This window comes from Prunus persica, chromosome G8 (genome assembly GCF_000346465.2).
Source record: "Prunus persica cultivar Lovell chromosome G8, Prunus_persica_NCBIv2, whole genome shotgun sequence".
Classification (NCBI taxonomy): Eukaryota; Viridiplantae; Streptophyta; class Magnoliopsida; order Rosales; family Rosaceae; genus Prunus; species Prunus persica.
In genome coordinates, this window is record NC_034016.1 from 5,225,622 (window position 1) to 5,234,544 (window position 8,923).

General features: G+C 37.9%; 1 pseudogene; it reads left to right on the forward strand.

Annotated features, from left to right (window-relative positions):
• LOC18767067 lies at positions 7,054-8,567 on the forward strand (annotated as a pseudogene).

Consider the following 8,923-nt stretch of genomic DNA (forward strand, 5'->3'; position numbering starts at 1 on the left):
TCGGAGCGACGATCTTGAGATTGCTGCTAAACTTTAGCCCACCACACGCCGACGCTGCCATGGGGGATCAAGATCCTATCATCCCACATGGAGGTAGTATCACCGATTCCTCTGCCACCTAGACCTAGAAACTAGAAGAATTGAAGACCCACATGACCCAATTTTTGAAGATCCAGAATCAAACCCCGACAAAGAACCTTGAAGAATTGACGACCTAGATGACCTAGTTTTTGAAAATACAGAACCAAGCCGCCTTAACCCCAATCTCTACCTCAATATTAGAAGAATTGATGTCAAGAATGACCCAGTTACTAAAAAATACCTCGACCCAGACCTAGACCCAGAGTCCGACTCATATTCATACCCATATAGAGACTAAGACTCATATCCTGACTCAGATTCAGACCTATATACTAACCAAGACTCAGATCCCAACCCCGACCCTGAATCAAACTCACACCCAGATCCTTACCCAGATACCGACTCAAACTATACCATATGAATTTTTCGCTGCACATATTATGACTTCCCGAACAAAGCTCCAAATAAATGGAATAAATTGCACATACTGTGGCTATCCAAGACATACTCTTGAGATTTGTTTCAAATTGAATGGCTACCCTGATTGATGGGATGAAATCAAAGATCGAAGATGACGTGAAGATGCAAGGAGTGGTTTTGGTTATGTATTCCATACTTCGAATACGAGTGATTCCATATGATAGATCATTGACTCTGGGACAATCAATCATATGACGTTTGATCCTGATGATTTTTTGAGTACTACCTAACCTAGACGAACTAGTATTGTTAATGACAATGGAGTTACTTATCTTGTGACAGGGGCTGGCACTGTTGCTTCTCATCCTCTCTGTCCTTGCCGAATACTTGTTCCATCTCTATCCAATAATTGATGCCAGTTGGTCAGGTTACTGAACAAGAGAATTGTTGTACACTCATCTATCCGATTTTTTGTTTGCTTCAAGATATTAACACTAAGGAGATTATTGGTCGTGGTACAAAAAGTGGGGGCCTATATTATGTAGATGACTTCAGCACAAGCATGGCTAATAGTGTGATGTATTCCTCTGATAGTAAACAAAGGAAAATTTGGTTGTGGCACCGTCGTTTGGGAAATTCATCCTTTAGTTATATGAAGCATATGCTACAAGATTTATTTTTAGATTTCAAAGACTCCCATTTCAAATGTGACACTTGTATTTTGACCAAGAGTCACCATATGCCTTATTCGTTGAGTACGAGCAAGTGTACTACTCCGTTTACATTAATTCACTCGTATGTCTAGGGACCTTCCCCTATTACTGCTCTTTTTGGCGTTTGATAGTTTGTCACACTCGTCGATGATTGTACACGGATGACATGACTTTATTTGTTGAAGAATAAAAACCAAATGTTTTCACAGTTTCAGCTCTTCCACAAACATATGAAAAATCATTTCAATGCTCAAATACAGATTATTCGCTCCGACAATGGTGGTGAATTTGTTAATCATGACTTTCAAACTTGCTTCCAACATCATGAAATTATCCATGAGACGACTTTTCCTCAAACACCTGAGCACTTCTGATTGGTGCTGATGTTCCTCACCATCACTGGGATGATGCTATAGTCACTGCAGTTTACCTAATCAACCACATGCCTTCTAGTGTCTTAAACTTTAAAACTCCCTTACAAGTGCTTGCACAACACGGGCCTCTGCCCTCTATTTTGGTGCTCACACTCTGAATCTTTGGATGTGTAGCCTTCGTTCATCTCCAGAAAAATTAGCGCATCAAACTTGATCCACGTGCTCTTCGTTGTGTTTTGTGGGATATGTCACTCATCAGAGAGACTATCGATGTTATCATCCTATTACCCGGCGTATCTATGTCATTTGGATGTGGTTTTTTTGAAATCTGAGATGTTCTTCCATGACTCGACATCCAATTCTATGCTTCAGGGGGGGATATAGAGTAAAGAGCATAATTGGAACAACCTGGAAGACAGAGGAATTCATTTCTGCCCAGAAACGATCAATTGTCCCGACCCTAACGATAGATCGCTTCGAAGTTTGAAGCACGATGCTCCTCTCGACCAAGAAACGATCGATTGCTTCTGAGTCCTAAAGACAATATTCCTCTCATCCAGAAAATGATTGATTGTGCAGACCATGACGATCTATCGCTTTCCACTAGTGAAGATATTTCATATTTGGGTCCCGCTCCTAAAGACGATCCAGAAACACCAGCTGAAGACCTCTTCATCTCATCCAACACTCCATACTGACCAAGTTCCTGGGAATATCCCTGAGGTAAATGCTCCTACTACACCTGCAAATTTGGTTAACAATTATATTGGATATAAATTACCTTTCAGGCAAAATTGTGGAAAACCACCAAATCAGTATTCCCCAGAGATTGGCCAAACATCGAAGTATCTGGTTGCCAATCATGTATCCACTCAAAGACTACTTGAACCACTCAAGGCTTTTGTGCATCAGTTGTCTACTATCCATATCCCAACCAAGATAACTGAGACCTTAAAAGACCGTAAGTGGGTTCAAGCTGTATAGGAAGAGATCAAGGCCCTCGAAAAGAATCAGACTTGGACGCTGGAACCTTTACCATAGGGGAATAAGACTGTTGGTTGTAGATGGGTGTTCATTATAAAACACAATGCTTATGGATCTATCGAACGATACAAGGAAAAGCTTGTGGCAAAGGGGTACACACAAACCTATAGTATAGACTATGAAGAGACCTTTGCTCCAATAGCAAATTTAAACACCATTAGAGTCTTACTGTCTCTTGCAGCTAATTTGGATTTACTACACTTGTTTGATGTAAAAATTACTTTCCTGCATGGAGAACTCACAGAGGAGGTATACATGGACATTCCACCTAGATATGCCACTTCTACTTAGACTGGAACAATATGCAAAACTGAGAAAGGCGCTGTATGGATTGGAATAGTAGCCTCATGCATGGTTTGGACGGTTCACCAAGGCAGTAAAGAACAATGGTTTCAGGCAAAGTAACTTAGATCATACTATGTTCTTGAAACATTATAAAGGGAAGGTAACAACTTTAATAATCTATGTTGGCGATATGTTTATTACTGGGAATGATGAACATGAAATATCTCAGCTGCAAGGCTATTTGGCTACTGAATTTGAGATGATGAATCTAGGTAGACTCAAGTATTTCTTGGGGATTGAGGTGGCTTGATCAAAGCAAGGGATATTTCTCTCTCAAAAGGAATATGTGCTAGATTGCAAACCTGTAGACACTCCTATTATTCAGAATCATCATCTTGGAGAATACCCAAATCAAGTTCCAACGAACGAAGAAAGATACCAGCAATTAGTGGAAAGATTGATCTATTTGTCACATACTTGGCCAAACATCGCTTATGCGTTGAGTGTAGTTAGTCAATTAATGCACTCTCCAAGTGAAGACCACATGAATGCAGTTCTTCAAATACATATGCAGATTGGGCAAGTAGGTGTAACAGATATAAGATCTACATCTGGTTACTTCACATTCGCGGGAGGTAATTTGGTGACATGGAGGAGCAAGAAACAGAAGGTAATAGCTCTATCTAATGCAGAAGCCAAGTTTAGAGGTATGACTAAAGGAATTTGTGAGCTTCTTTGGTTAAGGAAGTTGCTTACTGAACTTTCGTCCAAAAGAAAAAATGTTGCTTACTAAACTTGGGTATGAACCTACATCGATAATGAATCTCTTTTGTGACAACAAGGCTGCAAAAACTATTGCACATAATCCGATTCAACATGATCGCACCAAACATGTTAAAGTGGATTGACACTTCATCAAGCAAAAGCTTGAGGCTAAATTGATTCAGTTCCCTTTCGTGAAGTCTGAGGATCAATTAGCAGATATTTTGACAAAGGCAATTTCCGATAAAGCATTCCACACATCACTGGACAAGTTTGGCATTGGCGACATCTATGCACCAACTTGAGGGGGAGTGTTGGCGTGACTTATGATTTTCCTTGCACACCACAGATTCCCATATTAACTGTAATTGATTTCCTTTTTATTTTTGCTTTCCTACTGTAAATAGTATTATAAGTTATAACTTTCCTTGGCCTTCAAGGTTTTATTGTACTATAATTATATGACCTCCTACAAGGAGAAAAATACACAGAAAATTCCCACAAATAATATTCTCTCGTAGGTTTTCATATTTTAGTACTCCTTACCTTCTATTGTGACTCAACCGCAAAGTGACATGTGTCCTCTCTTTTTTAATGGTCAAAACAACTTCTTTTTTTCACTTTTACTCAACCAAAATTTTTACCAAAATAGAAAAGAAAAAAAAAGTACCATTGTTTTTATTTTCTCACTTGGTAACATGATGATGTGTTGAAAAAGCCTCCATGAAGAAACTATGTCTACAAATGTTGTCAATGGAAACTTTGGTTGTAGAGGGATTATTAAAGTTAGAGTTGGAAAGGGCCACAAATACTTAAAATTTTGATTGAAGAAGGAAAATTATTATTTTAAAAATGGTTGAGAAAAATCAAAGTGAAAAAAAAAAGGGGAAATTTTATTTTTTTCTGTTTGGGTAAAAAACTAGGGGTTCAATAAAGTGAAAAAGAAGTTGTTTTGACATTAAAAAAGAGAGGACACATGTCACTTTATGGTTGAGCCACAATAGAAGGTAAGAAGCGAAGTATTGTCCCTAAATTAATTAGTTGCCATAGAAAATTGATTTTTATTTATTTTAAACAAACAACATTAACTAGTTGGTCTATCATTCTTTCTCATGTTCTTTTCTTGTTATTTTAATCTTGTTTGTTCAATTTCTTTTTTTAAATACAAATAATTTTTTTTCTTACATGTTTTTGGTTATTCATAAACAAATATGATCAAAACTAATATATTTTGTTTTGCCAAAAGTGGAAGATTTTATTCATATACGACAAGTAACGTTTGCATCAATAGTTTCATCAAGTAAGGTTATTAGTTTAATCTCCTTTAAGAAGTGAAGAGGATTGAATTTGAAAACTCTTCTAATATTGGGTTGGTAGTTTGTCTCTACATAAAGAGATTTGAGGAGCCGTACACATAGAGGTGTCAAACGGACTGTGCTAGGCCGGCCCATCTTATTTAAACTCGTGCTTTTAATGTTTTCGTGTCGGGCCGGACCGGCCCATTTAATTTATCGGGCCGTGTCATGCCGGCCCATTTAGTAAAATCATTGATCCCGGTCCGGCCCAAAGTCCATGTCCATATTGAAACGAGCCGGGCTGGGCTCGTGCTCGTGCCATACTCGAGCCCAAGAACCAATCTATTTAATTTGAATTTTTTTCACTTGATTTTTTTTTCCACTAGATAATTCAAATTATAAACATTAAAAATATAATTAGAGGCAATAAATGATGAACTATTTGAAAACATTAATCAATCAAACATCCGAACAATATGAAATGGCGGAGGGAAAAAAGTGTCCAACTCCACAAAGTCCACTTCAACTTTTCATCTTTAAACAACTTATTATTTTATATGTGAAAAAATGTCTTGCTTTGATTAGAAGAGAAGCGTATATGTCATATGTACTGATTAGATGTCAAGTCCAATGTTGTTTAATTAATTAAGGACCCAAGTAATTTCCCTAAAATGAAAGACATCAAATATATATTTATGATTAAAAAAAAACATAGAAACAATGACATTAGATGTCAAATTATTGCATTTTGACTTTTGAGAAAGAAAAAAATGTTAAGTGGGGCATGCTTGGGCTCGTGCTTGGGCCAAGCCCGGCCCATATCGGGCCATGGGCCGGCCCGGTCCATTGGACCTCATTTTTTGATCCCGACCCGGCCCAAGTTTTCATGCCGTGCCGAGCACACCCCATTAATATTCGTGCTCATGCCGTGCCATGCCTTATTTAAATGGGCTGGGCTCGGGCCGTGCTGGGCCAGCCTGTCCCGTTTGACACCTCTACGTACACATGTTAAAACTAGAAAAAGAAAAAGTAGAAAGACATCAAATAATCCAACTAGAAACCTAGAATTAGTGTCAATTCATATATTTGGGTGCTCAATGGAAAGAAAAAAAAGGAAGAAGAAAAATAAACGTGGAAAATATTGGGTGATGAATAGAAGTATAATACCCACTTTGTTTGAAGTTGTCTTGATGATGAGAATCTGAAAATTTAGGTAAGGTGGAAGTTGAAGAAAAATAAACATGGAAAATATTGGGTGATGAATAGAAGTACCCACCTTATTTGAAAGTTGTCTTGAGGATGAGAATCTGAAAATTTAGGTAAGGTGGAAGTTGAAGAAAAATAAATAGGGAAAATATTGGGTGATGAATAGAAGTATAATACCACCTTGTTTGAAGTTGTCTTGAGGATGAGAATCTGAAAATTTAGGTAAGGTAGAAGTTTTGCCTTCCTCGTGTAAACAAAGTTATGAGAAATAGATACGTTCTGGGAAATAGAAGCCGGGAGGTTTTAAGAAATATGAATTTAAAAAAAAGAATATCAACAGTTGTTGGATGAACTTATAATTATAAATTATTAGTAAGGACAAATTAGTCATAAAAAAGGTGCATTTAATGCTAGTCTTACTTTCCCAGGGAAAATAAAACCCAAGGATGAATGAGGGTTTCACTTTCCCATGTGCTAGGCAATGATTTCCTATACTTAGACTTACCAAACATGTAAAAACAATTGATTTTCCATTTCCAAGCTTCTTTTCCAATGAATCAAACGGGGCCTAAGGGGAATGCTAACAAGCTTTTCTCCAATTTTTTAATAAGAAGATCATTCAATTCAATGTGTTGTCAAATATTCCAGCAGACCATGTGCTTTTCATGGAATTAGAGAGATGCTTTAGTAATTAGATAGGTTTTTTTTAATACAGGCAATAATGACTAGACCCGGTGGCATTGGATAGAGTTTTAATTTTACTTTGAAAGATGAGACATGGTTGGTCGGTCATGCCCATTCTGATGAAATTATCTATTTAAAAAGATTACCGATATTAAACTTCACAAATAGTTTAGAGATCAATCTCTAGCTTCCACAAACAGATTAAACACATTTTTCCATGGCATTGATCCTTCCTAGCATTCCAAGCCTTACCACCTTTAGCAGCCTCCAAGTCAAGTTGGCTGCAAGCCAAGTGAAAGGTGATGAGCATGTTCCAGCTGACACACCTGGGCACCAACTTACCACCCACATCAGATCCATCATCAACAAACGAGACGAACATGAACCGTTTTACGTTCTAGATTGGGGGTTCTTGTCAGCCTCATGGAAAAATGGAGCCATTGCCTTCCCAATGTTCAGCTCTTCTTTGCTGTCAAGTGTAACCATGAGCCTGCATTCATTGCTGCATTGGCAACACTTGGTGCAAGCTTTGATTGTGCCAGCAAGGCCGAGATTGAGGCCGTCTTTGCTCATGGTGTAAGCCCCACGAGAATTGTTTATGCCAATCCATGCAAGGGTGAGTACCATTTAAGGTACGCAGCTGGAGTCGGGGTCGATCTTGCGACCTTCGACTCCATGGACGAAGTTGATAAGATCAAAAGGTGCCACCCCAAATGTTCCTTGTTGCTTCGGATTGCTGTACCAAATGACAAGAGCTCGTGGCGTTCATTCGGGACCAAATTTGGTGCGTTGCCTGAAGAGGTCGCATCACTCCTCAGACACGCACACAAACTAGGGTTAAGAGTGGTGGGAATTTCATTCCATATGGGATCGAAAGCGTCTGAATCTCAAGTGTACTGTAGAGCAATAGCTGCAGCTAGAGCTGCATTTGATGTGGCTGATGAGCTCAAAATGCCCAAAATGCATGTGCTTGATATTGGTGGTGGGTTCAAAGCAAATCAACTGTTTGATGAAATAGCCAAGACCATAAATGTTGCCATCAAACACTACTTTTCTGATCATCAGTCAGATTCTGATCTGAAGGTGATGGCTGAGCCAGGAAGGTTCTTTGCTGAAACTGCATTCACAATGGTTGCAAATGTGATGGGGAAGAGAGTGAGGGGAGAGAAAAGAGAGTATTGGATTAGTGATGGAATTTATGGGTCATTTAATCTTCCAGCATACGACAAATCCTCTATGCAAATCTCACCGCTCCAAATTCTAAGTCCTCACCAAAATCAAGGGACATATTCATCAACAGGTTTTGGGCCGACTTGTGATTCATTGGACACAGTTGTTGCTGACTGCAAACTGCCTGAATTAAAGCTGAATGATTATCTTGTGTTCCACAATATGGGCGCCTACACAACTTCTGCTGGAACCAACTTCAACGGCTTCTGCATTTCTGCTATTCCCACGTACCTGGCATTTACAAGTGCTAATGGTTAAACTAAATTTTGTTGGGATTGGTATGGCTGATGCTATTTTCCTGTAATTTCTTCTTTTATTCTCTATTAAAAGAGAAAAAACTGTTAGAAGTGAGGAGTGGAAAATAAGTTTTTTGGACTAGTTTCAAAAACAAAAATTAAAGTATTGTGTGATCTCTCTCATTTTTTTACTTTAAATCTTGTTTGGCCGTTTCGTGTGATCGAAAAATTATTATAATATGGGTAGATGATATGGTTCATATTTCTTACTTTTAGTATAAATAAATATTTACTTATATTATAATATGTGGATAACTTATATTACGTGTCTGTATTCTAGTACTATCCTATACACGTAGGGCTCGTTTGGTACGTCATATTGTATTGACTAATTTCTATAAGATAGTATTAATCTGTTTCAGAAAGTACTGACTGTTTATCCATTATATTATAAGACGTTTTAGTATTGTTCCAAATAAATAATCTAACTAAGTTATACTGTGTTTGGTGTTTCGTCATACTATTTTTTTTTAATTCTTTGATAATTTGACAGTTGCAGGGATGATGAATTGATAATGTAACCAATAAAAGAC